This window comes from Artemia sp. Qi Xiang Cuo, chromosome 17 (assembly GCF_049724085.1).
Source record: "Artemia sp. Qi Xiang Cuo chromosome 17, ASM4972408v1, whole genome shotgun sequence".
In the NCBI taxonomy this organism is placed as follows: Eukaryota; Metazoa; Arthropoda; class Branchiopoda; order Anostraca; family Artemiidae; genus Artemia; species Artemia sp. Qi Xiang Cuo.
Window position 1 is genome coordinate 36,746,465 of NC_142810.1, and position 22,766 is coordinate 36,769,230.

The following is a 22,766-nucleotide window of genomic DNA, read 5'->3' on the forward strand; positions in this document are numbered from 1 at the left end:
AAAATCAAAGAAAGGCACTGGATTACCGCTAAAGCCCTGTGAAAGGTTGGTGAACGAAGACAAAAGAGAGTGGTCGAAAAAAGAAATGACAGAGCTGCACAGACAGCTCAAGCGCTGTTTGTCTTGTGTGTGTGTGTGTTTGTGTATGTGTGTGTGTGTGTGTGTGTGTGTGTGTGTGTGTGTGTGTGTGTGTGTGTGTGTGTTGTGTGTTTTGTGTTCGTGTCTTTTTGTGTGTGTGTTTTGTGTTCGTGTGTGTTTTTTTGTGTGTGTGTGTGGGTGTTTTTGTATATATGTTTTTTTTTTTGTGTTTGTGTGTTTTTTGTTCTCGTGTGTGTGTGTGTGTGTGTTTTTGTGTGTGTGTGTGTTTTGTTTGTGTTTGTGTTTGTGTGTGTGACTTTTTGTGTGTGTGTTTTGTGTTCGTGTGGGTTTTTGGTTGTGTGTGTGTGTTTTTGTTTGTGTGTGTGTTTGTGTTTGTGTGTTTTTTGTGTTTTTGTGTGTGTGTGTTTGTGTGTGTGCGTGTTTTTGCTTGTGTGTGTTTTGTGTTCCTGTGTGTGTCTGTGTGTGTGCGTGTTTGTGCGTGTGTTTTTTTTTTATGTTTGCGTGTGTGTGTTTCAAATGTTAGAAGACGTTTAAACTGATGATGATTGGTGTCATAGGGATAGCAAAACGTGATTATTGCTTATTGTCAAGACACATTAAACCCAAGAATGCTTGGTGTCTCAGGTAAAAAAAATCATATTCCCTGACGTTCTTACAATGCATCAAGTGAGAAACGAATGTTTCTTATCGCTACGAAATATTAAAGCCCAGAAAGGTAGTGTATTCCAAGAAAAATCGAAATTGTGATCAAAGTGTAGAAATCATGGTCAACTTCTATGCAAGCATTAGCAAAACATCGAAACCCTTACAATTTTATACAAAAAACAACAAAAAAACAAAAGCAAACTATAGAAACCATGGTTAACCCTAGAAATTAAGACCACCGTAGAAATCAAGGGTAAAGTGTAGAAATCATGGTCAACCTATAAAATCATTACCAAGACAACGAAAGCCCGAGAAGTGTTTTAAATATTCTGTGGCGTTAATTGCTTGCGAAAACCCGAATGAATGATTTGAAGTAAAACTTTTAATAAGAAACTTCTGACAAGTGTTTTTTTTTGGGGGGGGGGGATGTGTCGATGACCGAAGGGTGCTAGAGAGCAGTTATAGTGTGGTACTGTGGCGTGAATTCTTTGTGAAAACCCGAATGAATGACTTGAAGTAAAACTTTTAATCAGAAATGTCTGAAATGCGTTTTTGGGGGGATGGGGCGATGACAGAGGGTTGTTGTAGGGGGAAGTAATAGTCTGGCATTGTGAGGTGAAACGCTTAGAGTATCAACCAGCAGTAAAGAAAGGGAGGGTGACTTCTCTGTTTAAAAAAAATATATTGTTTAGTGTGATTCCAGAAGTTTATTTTCAGAGCGAAAAGGGTTGAAAATGTCCTAGGAGGTGAGTGTTGGTACCACATGGATGACGGGGGGGGGGGGGGGTGGGAGGGGGGGTGTCAGTTTGAAAAGAGTGTGGCAGCCCTATTCCACTCTGGACTATAAGTATACTTTTTAACGGTTTGGGCATCTAATCTTCTCACAAGGTGATTTTCCATCCTCTCTCATTAGGTATCTTTGCTTAAGATGTGTACCGCCGCTAATACGCAGCAGCCGTGTCTGTGTATGCCATGCTGGAGCACCACGGGGTCTTTTTAGTCTAGCTTGTGAGATACATTGGCATCATACACATTAGACTTGCCCATGGAAATCCTGGGAGTCTTCCAGAAAAACAATACGCGAAAAATGGATGTGAATCTTGGTAATACTGAAGAAACAATAGAACGTTTGGAATTTTGGCTGGGCCTGCCAGGGATGTTAATCTTAGCTGGTGTGTACTAGAAAAAGGGATGGTGTGATATTAGAGGCGGGCATGTCCTAGAAATTGTATGATAGCTTCCTAATTATTACTGCTTTTTAAGTTATCTCGAGCAAGACCATTTTTTAACCTCCTTTATCGCCTAACTGAAGCCCGGATTTGGCCCTCTAAATGAGTAGACACCGACGAAACTCCCCCGTAGTGCGCGGGATAGGTGGAAACAAGAATTTCCCCTCCTTTGCACATTTTGATATTTTTGCTGAAAACAAAATGTGCCCTGGGCTGAGACAAACCGTTCAAGGGCACTGGACAGTTCCTCGGAGGCGGCCAGCGAGCAGGGCCGGTACCCTAGTGGAGGGAGGCATGCTAACAATAAATATACACTTGAAAATTACCACTTTCTGTAGCGAAAAAATTATAAATATAACAGTGGTGAGCTAGCGAGCAAAAAACGGGTCTCCTCCCCTCACTGACACCCCCTCATCCCCTGGAGCCTTCTTCCTTCGTCTTTCCTTAAATTACACATGCTATTGTTTATATATTTTATTCTTTTATAAGCCACAATAATGCCTAAAAATTACGCGCTATTATCAAGGCGCCCTCTGAAAATGAATGCTACTAGGATGGTTGAACCTATTGTTAGGATATTGTTAAATATTCATAAATTTATCTTAATGAAAAAAGAGATATTTCCTTAAAAGCCCTTAATATTTCTTAAATTTATATCTAATATCACTCTCCTCCTCTACCCATCGGGGTTGTACGCTAGGAGCCCTGATTTTCTATAATACATGGTTCTTTCTGCGTATATTATGATCCCCTCCCTGATATTTTTGCTGAAAAAAAATATGCCCTGGGCTAAGACAAACTGTTTGGGGGACTGGACAAGCCCTCGGAGGTGGGCAGTGAGTAGGTCCGGTACCCTAGTGGAAGAAGGCATGCTAACAATAAATATACACTTGAAAATTACCACTTTTTGTAGTGAAAAAATTATAAATATAACAGTGGTGATCTGGCGATCACCGGCCTCCTCCCCTCGCAGATGCCCTCTCCTCCCCTGGAGTCCTCTCCCCTTATCTTTCCTTAAATTACGCATGCTATTGTTTATATATTTTATCATTTTATAAGCCATAATAATGCCTAAAAATTACGTCTATTATCAAGGCACCCTCTGAAAATGAATGTTACTAGGAGGGTTGAAACTATTGTTAAGATATTGTTAAATATTCATAAATTTATCTTAATGAAAATAGGGATATTTCCTTAAAAACTCTTAATATGTCTTAAATTTGCATCTAATATCATTCTCCCTTCCCTACCCTCCGGGGTTGTATGCTAGGAGCCCTGATTTTCTATAATACATGGTTCTTTTGCGTCTATTATGATCCCCTCCCTGATATTTTTGCTGAAAAAAATGTGTCCTGGGCTGAGACAAACAGCTCGGGGGACTGGACACGCCCTCGGAGGCGGCCAGCGAGCAGGGCCGGTACCCTAGTGGAAGGAGGCATGCTAACAATAAATATACACTTGAAAATTACCACTTTCTGTAGCGAAAAAATTATAAATATAACAGTGGTGAGCTAGCGAGCGGAAAAAGGGTCTCCTCCCCTCGCAGACGCCCCCTCCTCCCCTGGAGTTCTTTCCCCTTATCTTTCCTTAAATTATGCATGCTAATGTTTATATACTTGATTCTTTTATAAGCCATAATAAGGCCTAAAAATTACGCCTATTATCAAGGCGCCCTCTGAAAATGAATGCTACTAGGAGGGTTGAACCTATTGTTAGGATATTGTTAAATATTCACAAATTTATCTTAATGAAAAAGGTGTATTTCCTTAAAAGCTCTTAATATGTCTTAAATTTGCATCTAATATCACTCTCCAACCCCTACCCTACTGGGTTGTATGCTAGGAGCCCTGATTTTCTATAATACACGGTTCTTTTTTTTGCGTATATTATGATCCCCTCCCTGATATTTTTTAAAAAAAGAATGTGCCCTGGGCAGAGACAAACCATTCGGGGGGACTGGACACGCCCTCGGAGGCGGGCAGTGAGCAGGACCGCTGCCCTAGTGGACAGAGGCAAGCTAACAATATATATAAACTTGAAAATTGCCCCTTTTTGTAACGAAAAAAATTATAAATATAACAGTGGTGAGCTGGCGAGCGAAAAAACAGGCCTCTTCCCCCCACAGACGGCTCCCCTCCCCTGGAGTCCTTTCCCCTTATCTTTCCTTAAATTACGCATGTTATATTTTATTCTTTTATAAGCCACAATAATGCCTAAAAATTGCATCCACTGTCAAGGCACCCTCTAAAAATGAATGTTACTAGGAGGGTTGAGCCTATTGTTAAGATATTGTTAAATATTCATAAATTTATCTTAATGAAAATAGGGATATTTCCTTAAAAACTCTTAATATGTCTTAAATTTGCATCTAATATCATTCTCCCTTCCCTACCCTCCGGGGATGTATGCTAGGAGCCCTGATTTTCTATAATACATGGTTCTTTTGCGTATATTATGATCCCCTCCCTGATATTTTTGCTGAAAAAAAATGTGTCGTGGGCTGAGACAAACAGCTCGGGGGACTGGACACGCCCTCGGAGGCGGGCAGCGAGCAGGGCCGGTACCCTAGTGGAAGGAGGCTTTCAAACAATAAACATACACTTGAGAATTACCACTTTTTGTAGCGACAAAATTATAAATATAACAGTGGTGAGCTGGCGAGTGAAAAAAGGGCCTCCTCCCCTCGCAGACGCCCCCTCCTTCCCTGGAGCTCTCTCCCCTCATCTTTCCTTTAATTACGCATGGTAATGTTTATATACTTGATTCCTTTATAAGCCAAAATAGGGCCTAAAAATTACGCCTATTATCAAGGCGCACTCTGAAAAAGAATGTTACTAGGATGGTTGAGCCTATTGTTAAGATATTGTTAAATATTCATAAATTTATCTTAATAAAAAAAGGGATATTTTCTTAAAAGCTCTTAATATGTCTTAAACTTGCATCTAATATCACTCTCCCTCCCCTACCCTACTGGGTTGTATGCTAGGAGCCCTGATTTTCTATAATATCTGGTTCTTTTTGCGTATATTATGATCCCCTCCCTGATATTTTTGTAAAAAATAGGGCCCTGGGCTGTGACAAACCGCTCGGGGGACTGAGCACGCTCTCGGAGGCAGGCAGTGAGCAGGGCCGATACCCTAGTGGAAGGAGGCATGCTAACAATATATATACACTTGAAAATTACCGCTTTTTGTAACGAAAAATTATAAATATAACAGTGGTGAGCTGGCAAGCAAAAAAAAACAGGCCTCTTCACCCCACAGACGCCTCCCCTCCCTTGGAATCCTCTCCCCTCACCTTTCCTTAAATTACGCATATTATTCTTTATATTTTACCCCTTTATAATCCCCAATAATGCCTAAAAATTGCACCTAATATAAACCTTATTCCCCCAGTATCGCATGTTAGGAGGGGGGACGTATTGTCGCGATAGTGTAAAATCTTATATCCTACGCAAAGAAACGATAAATTTTCGTTTTATCGTTATTAATATCTTGAGAGCAAATGTCCCCTGGAGTGTATCAAATTGGGAGTGTAATGCTTCATTCTAATGAGTGCCAAAAAATGAGGAATCTTAGCTGTCATACAATGGGTTCATTTTAGAATATGGTTCCTGATACAAAATACTGTGAATGGTTTCATGGACGACTTGCTTGGGGCGCTGTACCAAAAGTTCTCTATGGCTTTTAACAGAAAGGCATCGTGGGGGAGTTCTACCACCTGGGGAGCTATGTTTGGACATGTATAGGAGGAAAAACACCTGGAGAGGTATGTTTTTGCCTAGAAAGGCATCGTTGGGGACTTCTACGATCTGGGGAGCTATGTTTGGACATGTGTAGGAGGCATTTTTTTGCCTAGAAAAACATCGTGGGGAGTGTTGCTAGCTGAGAGGCATGTTTGGACATGTAAATCGGGGAAAACACCTGGAGAGGCATGTTTTGCCTGGAAAAGCATAGTGGGAGAGTTCAACCATCTGGGGAGCTATGTTTGGACATGTATAGAAGGAAAAACACCCGGAGAGGCATGTTTTTGTCTAGAAAAATATCGCAGGGGACTTCTAACACCCTGGCACGTGTCTAGACATGATTTTGCCTAGAAACAACGTGGGAACTTTGCCTAGTAACACCATTTATTTCAAACACGTCCTGCAAACATAACAGACAACATAACCATCAAATCACATAACCAACAACCAACAAATCACATAACCAATAAACATCAAACAACATAACCAAGATAACCAACAAATCACATAAGCATCAAACATAACCAACATAACCAACAAATATCAAACATAACCAAGAAACATAACCAACATAACCAACAAACATCAAACATAACCAAGAAACATAACCATCAAACAACAAACATCAAACAACATCAAGAAGAGACAACATAACCATCAAACAACATAACCATCAAACATAACCAACAACCAGCAAACATCAAAAAACATCAACATAACATAACCATCAAACATAACCAACAACCAACAAACATCAACATAACATAGCCATCAAACAACATCAACATAACCAAGAAACATAACCAACAAACATAACCAACAAATATAACCAACATAACCAACAAACAGCAAACATAACATAACCATCAAACAATATAACCATCAAATATCATCAACATCAAAAAAACAACAAACAACATAACCATCAAACAGAAACCAACATTCATAACCATCAAACATAAACATAACCAAAAAACAACATAATCATCAAATCACATCAACGAAAAACCAACAACCATCAAACAACATCAAACAATATAACCATTAAACATCACCAACATAACATAACCAACATAACCAACAAACAACAACCAGCACTCATAACCATCAAACATCAACATAACCAACATAACCATCAAACATCAACAAACACCATAACCATCAAACATATTTTAATTTCCCTATGTTACAAGTAAAAAAAAGTTTCATGATCGGGATTCGAAGGGGAGGGCATGTCCTTGAATGTATTATGGCGTCACTACTCTTACAAAAACTAGAATATAAACTCCCAGCATGGGCGCCCATAAGGGGGGGGGCAGCGGGGGCACCCGCCTCCCCCCTGGCTGAATGATGCTGCCTTATTTTGATATTTTTGTTCTGAGGTTTCTATTATATAGCATTAAAAGTGCCAATTAGACGAAGTTTGCCCCCCCCCCCTGGAATTCAGCTTATTGGCGCCCATGACTCCCAGCATTTAGTTCTGTTGAGCAATGCCGAAGCGTTGGACGTATATTTTTCAATAATATCGACATTTTTGAACCTGGTTATCAAACACCGAAATATTTAACACCTTTAGACTCAGTGTTTATAAAAAGTAACGCATTATCAAGCATGAACGCCCATAAGCTGAATTCCAGGGGGGGGGGAAACCTCGTCTAATTGGAACTTTTAATGCTATATAATAGAAATCTCAGAACAAAAATATAAAGAATAAGGCAGCATCTTTCAGCCAGGGGGGGGCAGGCATACCCTGCCCCCCCCCCCTTATGGGCACCCATGCTATCAAAGTAGTTTGTTCAAATTAAAACATTAAAACTGAGATTAAGAAAATCAAATTAAAAATTTTAATTCAATATTTTTGATTTAATTTTAAATGCTAAAAGTCAGTATATTGGACACCTTTATACTTCATAACAGTAAAAAACTAAAACTTTTTCATAGTGACAAATAGATAGATACAATCACTCCTAGAAACAAAAAAAAGATGATAATAAAAACAAAAAAACATATTCGTTCAGGGGGAAAATATAGTACTTCTTAGCAATCGGTTCAGGGGAAACATTTCTGATTATAGTGGCTTCATATATCAGCTCTAGGGTACTCTTGCTATGCAAGCAAAAGTTGACGGCATATTCTTACTGTAATTGCCACATACTAAGGTGTTTTCGTTGTGTTTCTATAATAGTACGAACTTTTTTATGTTCTAGTAACTGCACTAATTACTAATAAACAAACACATATTTAAGATCATCATAAAAAGCTGATTCTTTGACTGAATGTTATTAATAATTAGGCTCTTATACTTTCGTTATTGACAAGGATCGTTGCTTACTTACCATTCATTACTATGAAGTATTTTTTTTTGTTTTTTTTTTCTCCAACCAATCATATAGAAAAAATGTTTGTGGAAAACTGGTTAGGGGCTGCTCAGTCACAAATTAGAACTTATGTTTTCCTTATCATGGGTCAAAATCTATAGGCAGGCAGCCAACAATGGGGCAACACGCATTTTTCCATGGTTTTTCCCTGCTCTGCTCTTTCCTTTGGTTTCCTTATAACTACTTTATAGTCCCAAATTTCCAGGAGGGGGGGCATGCCCCCACCTACCCCCCTTGCCGGCGCCCATGCATGAGAATACACTGAAGGTATTTGAGCATACCTGTATGCGAAGCATTCTTTTAATACTTGCACATGGGTTTAGACGATTTTGCTTGTGGGAGGGGTCTCTGACCCTTTCAATGCCTCTAATTATACATCAAAAACATATAGAGATCTGATTACACGAACACCCCAAAGCTAGCAACAGCTAGCTTTGACTGAGTTGCGAGTCAGCCAAGCCACCAAGCCAACAACGGGCTGTAGAATATAGTAAAAAGTAGTAAGTATGACGGCACTAGACCCTTAAAGTCCAAACCGGCGGGCTGATCTTCGTTTCGTGGCCCTTCAGTCAGCAAGTGCAATGAGGGGTTGGGGGCCGGCCATCCTGTGCTTTCGAAAACCCTTCCTATTTACCTTCCCCAGATTTATCCAGATACCCACTTAGAGCTGGGTCGACTTTGGCTAACTTACAGAGTCATGCTACTGACCCCCAACACTGAACCCGGACGCCGCTGACCACTGACAAAAAAAAATGATTAAAAAACACATCAAAAATCTGTTTATTTTCATTTTTGTCACGTTCTTAGGAGTTGGACAAACATTTCGGCGGGGGGGGGGGTTACACCCCCTTAACTCCTCTGGATACGGCCTTGGCTGAGATTCTTTTGAAATTTTGTTCTAGAGACAATGAAATCTCTTCAAGAAATGCTACTCGAGAATACCGATTTTCACGGTCTAGATGCCAGTAGGCTTCAAAGCTAGTAGGATATCTTCCTCTTGTTAGGGGGCGGGGGCTTCAGAATTTAGTCAAAATTGTTAGAGATCTTTAGATAATTGTTAGAATCAAAATCTCTCTATGTATTATTGCAATTTTTTTTCAAAATTTTTGAAAATTCCTGGATTATTTCTGTTATGACTTTGTCTGTAGATATGGTAACAAACGGAAAAGTGACTTTTATAGTTTGTTACTTAAAATTGAAAAGTCATCGACCTTCCACTCCTCAAGACATTTTTGTTCGTTGCATTTATCACCTGTCCAAAAACCAGCTCATATCACATTCTTCCTTTAAACAGACCATGAGACCAGTGTTAGATAAAATATATTAGATTTCGAGACATAAGTCACTGTAGTTGAAGCCTTAACAAACTTCATCTTCGTAAAAATTATTTCCCTAGTGATGACAGGAACAGGGTTTGTTTTAGCCAGCTTATAAATTTCCACTAAAGTGGTCACACATCTCTCAGTTTACATCCAAGAATAATTCAAAACTCCTTGTGTCTTCCGAGGCTCCATGTTGACTTTCTAAATATTGTTGGAGCCAAATTGATTTGTTGGTCAATTCTTTTCAGTTCACCCTGAATCAAACAGTTCGTGGTAACGAACTGTAAGTAAGGAGCGACCCGGCTCAATGGTAGCCGAAACTCTAAAAACAGAATTTTGATACCAACAGATACATCAAAAGAATCAGATTTTCATGCTGATTTCAAATATAGACCCCCTAAAAGATATAGAACCTTAATGAAAATCACACCATCATATTCAGCGTATAAGAGAACCCTACTGTAGAGGTTTCAAGCACCTATCTACAAAAATGTGGAATTTTGCATTATTCGCCAGAACAAAGATCACGGATGCGTGTTTATTTGTTTTTTTTTGTTTGTTTTTTTTTTCCCAGGGGAGATCGTATCGACCCAGTAGTCCTAGAATATCGTGGGAGGACTCATTGGAACGGAAATTAAAAGTTCTAGAGCCCTTTTTAAGTGACCAAAAAAATGGAGGGCAACTAGGCCCCCTTCCACGCTCATTTTTTTCCCAAAGTCACCCGACCAAAATTTTGAGATAGCCATTTTGTTCAGCATGATCGAAACTATGAAAATTATGTCTTTTAGAATGACTTAATCCCCCGAAGTCCCCGGGGGGAGGGCTGAAAGTTATGAGCTTTACCTAATGTTAACATATAGCATTGGTTATTGGGAAGTATAAAGACGTTTTCAGGGGGGATTTTTTTGGTAGGTGGGGGGGGGGATCAGGGCTTATATGGGAGGATCTTTCCGTAAAGGAATTTTTCATGGGGGAAGGGACATTGCTATGAAGGGGGCGCCGGATTTCCCATCATTATTAAAGAAAAAGATTAGAAATTAAATAAAAAAAAGTTTATCAACTGAAAGTAATGAGCAACATCAAAACTTAAAACGAACAGAAAATATTAAGTATATGATTGGGTTCACCCCTTTGTCAATACCTCGCTCTTTAAGCCAAAGATTTTTTAGTACTTTCATAAGAGCTATTTATTCAAATTAACGGCTGTTGTGGTTAAGGGGTCATTTTTGAAGAATTGAACAAAATTCGAACTTTAGCTTAAAGAGCAAGGTATTGATTAGGGGGCGAACCCCTTAATATGCGTATTAAAAATCTATGAATATAGAAGTTCGATACGTAAGTTAATTCATAAGTTACATATATTTATTACTAATAAAAACGTTATTAAATAAAATTAAAAAATTTTAGAGAAAGACATTTATCCAAATAAAAGTAAAATTAAGATGCAAATTTTGTAGTAATTATTCATGTTCAGTGAGCCAAAATCAAAACCAGCATTAATTCGAAAACATTCAAAACTTAAATAAAAAAACACAATTTTTTTTTAACTGAAAGTAAGGAACGACGTTAAAACTTAAAATGAACAGAAATTATTCCGTATCTGAAAGGGGCTGTCCCCTCCTCAACGCCTCGCTCTTTATGCTAAAGTTTGACTTTTTCACAACTCTATTTTTTTAAACAATGAAAAACTTTAGCGTAAAGAGCGAGGCGTTGAGGAGGGGACAGCCCCTTTCAGATACTGAATAATTTCTGTTCGTTTTAAGTTTTAACGTCGTTCCTTACTTTCAGTTAAAAAAATTGTTTTTTTTATTTAATCATGAGAACAGAACGAAGAAATTGATCAGGGCTAGATGATTCGACTTCAACATAGCGGTTAACCATTTGTAATATATATATATATATATATATATATATATATATATATATATATATATATATATATATATATATATATATATATATATATATATATATATATATATATATATTTACCTTCAATCCTAGTTTGCTGACCAAAAACTACATCAATTTCCTTATTTCAAAGATACTGAATTCTTGAAACTAATTCTAGGACCTGATTCAGTTGACAGCTGCATATTTTAATAAACTCTGTCAGCCATTTTGCGGTTGACTCTCAGAGAAAAATACAAGACCCCCCCTCTGATTCAGCTTCTCAAAACTTCCCTAGGACAAGTTTTGACAGGTTTCTTGAGCAAGGCTCCTGACCAGGGTTTCGGTAGATTCAGTGAGCTAAATTCAGATACATTCCCTGGCCTGAATTCTAACAGATTTCCCGAGGAAACTTGCATTTGATTCTATGAGTGATATTTTGCCAAATTCTCTGAATCATAAACCGGTAGATCCCCTAAAAATTACCAAGGTTAGTTGCATTTGAATACATGGTTCTTTTGCGTATATTATGATCCCCTCCCTGATATTTTTGCTGAAAAAAAATGTGTCGTGGGCTGAGACAAACAGCTCGGGGGACTGGACACGCCCTCGGAGGCGGGCAGCGAGCAGGGCCTGTACCCTAGTGGAAGGAGGCTTTCAAACAATAAACATACACTTGAGAATTACCACTTTTTGTAGCGACAAAATTATAAATATAACAGTGGTAAGCTGGCGAGTGAAAAAAGGGCCTCCTCCCCTCGCAGACGCCCCCTCCTTCCCTGGAGTTCTTTCCCCTTATCTTTTCTTTAATTATGAATGCTAATGTTTATATATTTTATTCCTTTATAAGCCATAATAGGGCCTAAATATTGCATCTATTGTCAAGGCACACTCTGAAAAAGAATGTTAGTAGGAGGGTTTAACCTATTGTTAGGATATTGTTAAATATTCACAAATTTATCTTAATGAAAAAAGTGATATTTTCTTAAAAGCTCTTAATATGTCTTAAACTTGCATCTAATATCACTCTCCCTCCCCTACCCTACTGGGTTGTATGCTAGGAGCCCTGATTTTCTATAATATCTGGTTCTTTTTGCGTATATTATGATCCCCTCCCTGATATTTTCGTAAAAAATAGGGCCCTGGGCTGAGACAAACCGCTCGGGGGACTGAGCACGCTCTCGGAGGCGGGCAGTGAGCAGGGCCGATACCCTAGTGGATGGAGGCATGCTAACAATATATATACACTTGAAAATTACTGCTTTTTGTAACGAAAAATTATAAATATAACAGTGGTGAGCTGGCAAGCAAAAAAAAACAGGCCTCTTCCCCCCACAGACGCCTCCCCTCCCTTGGAATCCTCTCCCCTCACCTTTCCTTAAATTACGCATATTATTCTTTATATTTTACCCCTTTATAAGCCCCAATAATGCCTAAAAATTGCACCTAATATAAACCTTATTCCCCCAGTATCGCATGTTAGGAGGGGGGACGTATTGTCGCGATAGTGTAAAATCTTATATCCCACGTAAAGAAACGATCCATTTTCGTTTTATCGCTATTAATATCTTGAAAGCAAATGTCCCCTGGAGTGTATCAAATTGGGAGAGTAACGCATCATTCTAACGAGTGCCAAAAAATGGAGAATCTTCTGTCTTGCAATAGATTATTTTTAGAATATGGTTTCAGATACAAAATACTGTGAACGGTTTCATAGATGACTTGCTTGGGGCGCTGTACCAAAAGTTCTCTATGGCTTTTAACAGAAAAGCATCGTGGGAGAGTTCTATCACCTGGGGAGCTATGTTTGGACATGTATAGGAGGAAAAACACCTGGGGATGTATTTTTTGCCTAGAAAGGCATCGTGGGGACTTCTACGATCTGGGGAGCTATGTTTGGACATGTGTAGGAGGCATTTTTTTGCCTAGAAAAACATCGTGGGGAGTGTTGCTAGCTGAGAGGCATGTTTGGACATGTAAATCGGGGAAAACACCTGGAGAGGCATGTTTTGCCTTGTTAGATAAGAAATTAAATAAAAAAAAAGTTTTTCAACTGAAAGTAAGGAGCAACATAAAAACTTAAAACAAACAGAAAATATTACGCATATGATTGGGTTCACCCCTTATTCAATACCTCGCTCTTTAAGCCAAAGATTTTTTAGTACTTTCATAAGAGATATTTATTCTAATTAACGGCCGTTGTGATTAAGGGGTCATTTTTAAAGAATTGGAACAAAACTTGAACTTTAGCTTAAAGAGCAAGGTATTGATTAGGGTGCGAACCCCTTAATATACGTATTAAAAATCTATGAATATAGAAGTTCGATACGTGAGTTAATTCGTAAGTTACGTATATTTATTACTAATAAAAACGTTCGTAATTAAAATTAAATAAGTTTCGAGAAAGCCATTTAACCAAACAAAAGTAAAATTAATATGAAAATTTTGTTTTAAATATTCATGTACGGTGAGCCAATATCAAAACCTGCATTAATTCAAAAACGTTCAAAAATTAAATAAAAAATACAAGTTTTTTTTAACTGAAAGTAGGGAACGACGTTAAAACTTAAAACGAACAGAAATTATTCCGTATCTGAAAGGGGCTGTCCCCTCCTCAACGCCTCGCTCTTTATGCTAAAGTTTGACTTTTTCACAACTGTATTTTTTTAAACAATAAAAAACTTTAGCGTAAAGAGCGAGGCGTTGAGGAGGGACAGCCCTTTCAGATACTGAATAATTTCTGTTCGTTTTAAGTTTTAACGTCGTTCCTTACTTTCAGTTAAAAAAATTGTTTTTTTATTTAATCATGAGAACAGAACGAAGAAATTGATCAGGGCTAGATGATTCGACTTCAACATAGCGGTTAACCATTTGTAATATATATATATATATATATATATATATATATATATATATATATATATATATATATATATATATATATATATATATATATATATATATATATATATATATATATATATATATATTTACCTTCAATCCTAGTTTGCTGACCAAAAACTACATCAATTTCCTTATTTCAAAGATACTGAATTCTTGAAACTAATTCTAGGACCTGATTCAGTTGACAGCTGCATATTTTAATAAACTCTGTCAGCCATTTTGCGGTTGACTCTCAGAGAAAAATACAAGACCCCCCCTCTGATTCAGCTTCTCAAAACTTCCCTAGGACAAGTTTTGACAGGTTTCTTGAGCAAGGCTCCTGACCAGGGTTTCGGTAGATTCAGTGAGCTAAATTCAGATACATTCCCTGGCCTGAATTCTAACAGATTTCTCGAGGAAACTTGCATTTGATTCTATGAGTGATATTTTGCCAAATTCTCTGAATCATAAACCGGTAGATCCCCTAAAAATTACCAAGGTTAGTTGCATTTGAATACATGGTTCTTTTGCGTATATTATGATCCCCTCCCTGATATTTTTGCTGAAAAAAAATGTGTCGTGGGCTGAGACAAACAGCTCGGGGGACTGGACACGCCCTCGGAGGCGGGCAGCGAGCAGGGCCGGTACCCTAGTGGAAGGAGGCTTTCAAACAATAAACATAGAGGAAACCCGAGGAAACTTGCATTTGATTCTATGAGTGATATTTTGCCAAATTCTCTGAATCATAAATCGGTAGATCCCCTAAAAATTACCAAGGTTAGTTGCATTTGAAAAATTTCCGATGACTTGCTTTCCCCGCACCAATAGAAATCGACCACAATTTTTCTGTGGAATTTCTGGGGATGGGCTGAGATAGAGCCCGTTTTCGAAGGCCTTCATAAAATTGGTGTTTCTTTTTACTCACGCAGGGGGGTGAGTGGAGATGGGCTTACGTTGAGTGTCAATGAAAGGCACTGTTTCATTTTTATTTTGGAGAACAATATTAAACAAATGCATAAAAAAACACAAAATGCTACCAAACCGAGAGTTGAATGACTGGATATTTTGGCAACGGATTAAGAATTACCGTTGAGTAAAAAAAAAAAAAAAAAAAAAAAAAAAAAAAAAAAAAAAAAAAAAATTCATATTTGCTGATTGATGGAAACTATAACTGAGAAGCCACTAGGACGGACCTGACGGTGATTTTACGGTGAAATAGATTTAATATCTGTTAGAGAACTCGCTTTGAATGCTAGAAATAACAGCTTTGGGAAATGACAGTGGGATTGCATCCACCAACTAGAAAAAAGGCCACATTCTTAAGAACCTTATACATACCGGCGTGGTGGTCCTTCTTAACCATTATTGTACCACTTTAGGCCTCTTTTATTGATTCACTTATGTTCTGTAAGAAATTATACCTGTATGTACTGCATGCTTACTTTAAATAATTCATTTTACAGAATGGCAATGTGAAACCACTATTATGGTGTTTTCATTCTATCAAAGTAAGCCTATAACAGCGGTAATGTATTTGTTTCGCATTTCTATAGTTTTGTCACAAACGCAACAAACAGAAACATCACATAACAAGCATAGTGCGGCCTTGATTGTTATCAATAGAGTGGAGGGGGGGCAGCTCTATTAATACCTGATTTTATGAGCTTGTCATAGAAATTGTCATTTTTTACGACAAAATCTATACGGAAAACCACAACTGTGCTTCTCTGATTGAATGGGATACATTTGAATCAGAGAAACATATTTCTTTCGTAATTTCTGAGCTATTTTGTAAACTTTTCTCGGAAACAGATCATTCTTTTGTAACAAATTCTATAGTCACGACTGCGCTTCCCTGATTGAATGGCATACATTTCAATCACAGAAATGTATTTTTTCATATTTTCTGTAATTTCATTGCAAAATTTTGGTACTGGGTTATTACATAGCTCTTCTCTCCTATTTAGGGAACGATTTTATTACATAATGCAGTTAAATAAAATTATTTTATTTAAAATTTTCAGGAATTATTCTAGTTTCAGTTAACAATTAAACTTTTGTTAAAACCCATCAAAAATTCTTACATAATAATGGATAATTATATTAAAAAAAAAATGTATTGGCAAACAAAATTTATGATGAACTATATCGGTCCTTTATGTAATATCCGTTGAAACTTACATAGTCCCCATTTATAATGAACTACATCGATCCAATATGTATGTCTGGCATTATCTTGTCGTAATATAAGCGCGTATAAATATTACACTTACTTATTACTTCATATATGGTCATTACCTATAATTCTAATGTCATTCATCGAGATTGGTCATATAAATTCATCTATTAGTGGAAAAATTGATTTTATTTAAAATAAAAATTTGTTTACAAATTACACTAAATTTAGCAATTTCCTTAAGGATGAGCCATTGAATGACACTCTACGATGTTCCAGTGCCAAGCTATCTGTGGAAAAAAAAAGAGAGAGAGAAAAAAAAATGCCGTTTAGGCAGGATGCTGTAGTAGCTGCCACTTTTCTTGATTTTCAAGCCAATATATTTCCCTTGCTGTTAAGCCAAATGACAGAAAGTTTCCTATGTAGGGGTTATGGACAAGGCGGTTCTAATGGTGTACTTTTTGTTTTGATCTGACTCAATTTTTAGAAGTTATGGGTTATTATATTTCTTAACATTGGACGTGATCGTCTCTTCCTAGGTTGCTAGCTACCGCTGCAACCCGGATGAGAAACTGGGCAATTCTTACTGAAAAGAAGAGGCACAGGTTTTGCACACAACAAAAACTAGTTGTCATGAATTAAGCCTGCTCCTAGTGCCTGCTAACATAAATTTGATCAACAAGGTAAACATCCAGAAATTGACTTAGGCTTTAGTTAAGTTAAGGAAAGGATAGCTTATGTTTCAACTTCAGGAAAACGTGAACAAATTGCACTTATGACAACCTCCACATTTTTTTTTTTACCGAAAAGATGACGAAAACAAGAAAACTAAAAATAGCTCGAATCTAATACTACTTTAAGCCCTTGTCGCTAGAAAAGCTAGCCTAAAATTATGTCGATTATTAGGATCAATCATTTTGTTATTACATAGAGCCACAGTAGCCAAAGCATCTTCTATTGATTTCAAATTCAAGTAGCCAGAACACATGTGCTCGTGCTTATCTGCATAATACGTGATTGCTGGTTCTGGAGCTTTGCAACTTAGTAAAAATTTTCTAAAACACTCTTTTGTAGTATTTTTAGGGACATTAAAAAAATATAGCGCCTTCCCAGGGGCTTGTATCCTTCGACTTTCACTAGGTGTATTCACTCTTGAATATTCGTAAAGACGGAAGGAAGAAGTGCCATCTTTTCTGACTTTTTCATCACTATCGCAAATCTCTATACGTTGCTCAGAAATCTTTATTTTGAGCTGTTTTCCAAAAATAATTTGCTGATTGAGATAGTTAAAAACCTGTTGTGCGTCATCTTTATTCTTCATTTCCACAATGGCGGTATGATCACCTGTAAAATGTATTTCCCTGACACTTCCAAAGAGACACAGTATATTGAAAAGGTAATCACAATTTAAATCTACACTAAGATTTTCGAGTTCAAGAAAACTTCCTAGCGCCTCGTAGAAAGCAAGCTGAAATACTTTTTGACCATACTGAGTTGTAAATCTTTTATTTTTTAGCAAAGCCAGTGCTTCCAAGGACTTTTCCTTAGAACTAAAGAAAATTACGCCGCAACAGTATTGGCCTCTTCCCTTAAAGAGATGGACTTCTGGCTCAGGAATTTGATTGTCTGTAAAGAGCTTCACGACATCAGGTTTGCCTAATGATTCCCTAAATGCTTCATTCACGCCAATCTTGAAGAAGAGACGGCTTTCAATTCTCGAATTAAGTTTCTTATTTTCCTTTTTCACGGTGCTTTTGAAAGACATATAATACTCTGACGAACAAGAAACTCTTGGAAGGAACTCTTCATGTAGCAGCTTCACTTCCAGCTTCTGATCAAAAAAATATAATCCACTGAACTCAGATAAGATATTTGCAATACAATGTACATGTTTCATTTGAACTACTGCAACGCCATTTTCAATTTTCACTGTATCTACTGCTCCGAAAGGTGACAAAATATTAAAGAGCTGTAAAGCTGTAACGCTACTTTTAAATTTTTTAATCTCTAAAGGACAAGGTGGTAAAGGTCCATTTTTTTCGAAATCCCAGCTTCTTCTTGGATTGTTGATCTTAATGTCAAGACATTTTTTATTTGAAATTGTAACATGCATAGATTCGTTAGTACTAAATGCTTCAACAACTTTCTTGGCTATCAGACAATTTTTAAACTCAATAAAGGCGCATGTCATTTGATCATAATTTTTAAATATCAGTATACGCAGTACTTCATGTTCCTGAAACTTATTGAAAAGATACTGAATGGTGAGTACTGGCCTGGAGCTTTGTACGTCTGTAGTTCTTACATAAACAACTGGAAAATATGTAGTCCGTGATGAAACTTCTTGCATAGTTACTGACATTTCTTACGCTAGAGTATAATCACCATTCAAGCATAATGTGAATATGGCTGAAGATTTATCATGGCTGTTTAAATACTTCTCGTAAATGAATTTTGGTGCGGATAAGAAAAAGTATAGTTAGCTTTAATACAAAAACTACTTAATATTATTTTGTTATCAGAGAAATCTTTGAATTTCCTTTCATTTCAAATAAAGTTAAATAGACAAACCAAAGAAATTCTGAATAGCTTTGACAAGCTTCGTCTGACGTCAGTAAAGTTAAGTAGGTGCATATCCAAAAGGTAGGCTATTCATGAACCGGATCTTCGAGTATCTAATGATGTTTAAGTTGCTTAAAAAAACACACACAAAAATCCCAATTATCACATATCTTTCTGTTGCTTCCACAAGTGTGTCCCATTTCTCTGAAACATAAGTGCCAATTTGTAATTTAATTGAGAGCTTATCTTTAAAAAACATGAAAAGAACGAATCATAAATGAGAAAAAAAAAACCAGAAACTTTTGCAAACAACGATAACAGTAAAATTGTATTCTAATACGAATAAAGGAAATAAAAAATCCAGAAATCAAGTAGAATATACTAACAATTAGAAACAATAGGTGACCCGTAGTTTTCTTTTCGGGTTTTTCACACGGTCTTGATATTGCAGTATCTGGATCATTTGCAGAATTTTCACTAATCAATCTTGAGTTTCGTGTCCATAGTGGTATCTGGAGCACATATTTAGTGAAACGGAAGAAGCCGGAACAAATTTTTACTTTATCAGTTTTGACAAAGATGAGGCAGCGCAACAGCGTTGCAAAGACTAACGAGAGAAAGACGGCCTAAAGGAAGCTTCTCAGAAACAACTACAGCAGAGAAAATCCTTTGAAAATAGATTTTCGGAGAAATGTAAGTGATCACAAGATTGCAATCGTGACGAATAGAGGCGTGAGGAGTAATAGGGAGTGAGAAGCGATAGGGAAGCCTAGGTGTCAGATTTACGGTCATAATAACTGAGGTACCGAGGAATATAGCCTGTGAAGAGTAATAAATATGACCATTAAAAAGAACAACTTCCGATTCTTCTGAAAAGGTTTAAACTTCCCCTTCAGCTCATCAATAAATAACGATTCAAGGAGTTTGGAGAGCGCTGTGAAAACTTTTAAGACGTTGGAAGGAGGTACACTGGGATACGAGTTTACCTTTATTAGGGGCAGGAATAGGGTCTCATGTGTAGAAGTTTGAAGGTACGACATTCTGATCAAAGCCATCTGTATAAGAATGGTCATATGCTCTATTAACACACATCCCCTTTTTACATGCAGCACACAGATGCCACCAACAACTTAAGACTTTTTTGGTTTCAAGCGATTAATGGCTTTTCTAACTGAAGATCATGCAACAAGAAAATTTCCCAGTCCAAGGAAATCTTAAAGCTCCTGTTTAAATTTAGTTTGCAGAACGGGATCAGGTTCATATAACCTGGATTCGTAGTTAGCGAGCCATTCATCTTTGGTAACTTTTGCGGCAGAAAGAGAAGAAGTAACATTAGAAGAATGTCGTCGAATTTTCCAGGGTATATTATGGTTAGTTGCAGCTTTTCAGGTCTCATCAACTAGATGCTTACGACGGAGTAAGTTGGCAAGATAAATTACACTGTAAAAACGCGCACGATATTCACAACCCCCGCTCATGTACGTTCATGTTATTTCCAAGGGCTGAACCACCACTTAGAAGGATAACAAGTTTGGACAAGGGTGGAATTTCCATACCAACCATGGACAGAGGCCTTGAGGACGTTCTTTGAGGAAACAGGTGTATTTTTCTGAACATGAGGGAACGTGACAAACTTCTGCGCAATAGTTATCCAAGATAAGACGAAGTTTCAATTCAAGCCCATTCATCCAAGGTGAGCAGATGGCAGAGGATCAGAATGTTCGCAAGGATATGGGAGAATATGAACAACAAGAGACCCCCATCGGTCTTTGAATAATCACATTAGAACTTATCTCGATGGGCAGCAGCTAGTGATTCGCCAAAGCTGTCACCTTTTACACTTTCAATTGGGAAGTGGTTTACAGTTTGAGAACCAAGAACATGTTTGACCAGTGTGGCTTGCATCTGAGGCGAAGAGCCTATATGATCTTGATCCTAAGTTGTAAAGGAATTATAGACATAAGTAAAATTGCAAATCTTTGGGACTATTTTTAAACATTTTCTCCAGAATCATCAGAAAGCATAGAAGCTCTAGTTAAAAGGTGGCTAGAGCTATTACTACCGCATCAGCAGTAATATTACAACTGACGTCATCCATGATTATATACTGAATTCTAAGACATTTAACTAAAATGTATCTACCGAGTTTTTCTAAAGCCAAAGTGAATTGGTGCTTGTAATTTTTAGCACGATATGAAGTAAGTAATCGGATTAACAACAATTCTTGACTACTAAGATATCTGCGTCGGCCCTGCAGTGTGTTGCTACAACAAGGTTCGATCTCAGGGTCCCGTATTACCAAGCTAGGGTCAAACCCACTGCACCGCCACGACTTGTGAACACGGTAATCAGTGGGAAGACACATATTCAAAATAACACAATCTTGAAGTCGAAGAGCATGAAAATAACTACAACTATCGAATAGGCTAGATATTAATACATGAGCTAATGCTCAATTATACGAGCAAAGCTCTTGAAAAATTGGAATTTTATTCGTGAGACTACCACTGATATTCCAAGAAAGACAATTTATGGTGCAGAAAGCGTAAAATTAACCATAGTGGAAGTTGATAATTTCGGAGACCACACTGCCTTTCCATGACGATAAATAAAAGTTCAAATAGGGATAAAATCCTTTTAATAGACAGTGATGATAGAAATTCACAAAAATACCAGATATTTCGGTCACATATACAGTGACCGTCATCAGTAGTAAAACTCTCCTTTTACTACTGATGACGGTCACTGTATATGTGACCGAAATATCTGGTATTTTTGTGAAGTTCTATTATCACTGTCTATTAAAAGGATTTTATCCCTATTTGAACTTTTATTTATCGTAGTGGAAGTTAGTTTTCACGCTCACCATTTCTATTATAGCAGGTACGATCTAACAGGAATTTCTTGGTTCAGAGGTTTTCTTGGTCACAGACCAAGAAATCAAGCGTTCTATCTAGAAACAGAAAAAATAGTTATTTTTCTTTCTTTCCTTCCATGTACGTACATCTTCCATGAAACGTACATTTTCCTTCCAGGCCGTTTCAAGAAAGAAGTCAAACTTAGCAAGCTCAATTGCGTAACTCAGTAGCCTTGGAAACCAGCTATTACATCATGTCGAATCCAATAGTATGAATGACATTTTATTCAGAACAATCAAATGGAAATAAACCAAAAAAGTCATTTGTCTTACTGGTGGCCGACGTTTATCCCCCCCACCCGTGAAAAATAGACCCCTCCGGTAAATACCCCCCCCCCCACCCCGGAAAATGCAACCCCATTGAAGATCAGGCTTTTTAAATTTGAGAATTTTGGCACTTGTGCATTATACGCCACTCACTCAAGTTTGCGCTATGTAGAACTCGAGAACAAACCGGTTTCTTCGTTAGTTTCTTTCAGCTCAGCATAAGACAAGACAAAGACAAGTGACATAGTAGATGGGAAATATATAATTTGGGTTATATATTTGCATATAAGGAGGGGGGGGGGGGAGTAAAGTATTTGGACAATTCGAAGTCAGAAAACAATTCTTACTTGTACCTAACACATTTTGCATGCATATCCGCTATACTTTACCCCCCCCCCCTCCCCCCGCTAATGTGCAAATATATAGCCCAAATTTGTTTCTAAAGTAACGAAGAAACTAACGAAGAAACCAGTTTGTTCTCGAGTTTTACCTATCGTAAATTTCAGTAAGTGGCATATAATACACAAGTACCGGAATTTTTCATGGAGAGATCCGGATTTCATTTCCCGGTTTTATTTAAAAACGATCAGAAATTAAATAGAAAAATACAAGATTTTTCAACTGAAAGTAAGGAGCAACATTAAAATTCAAAA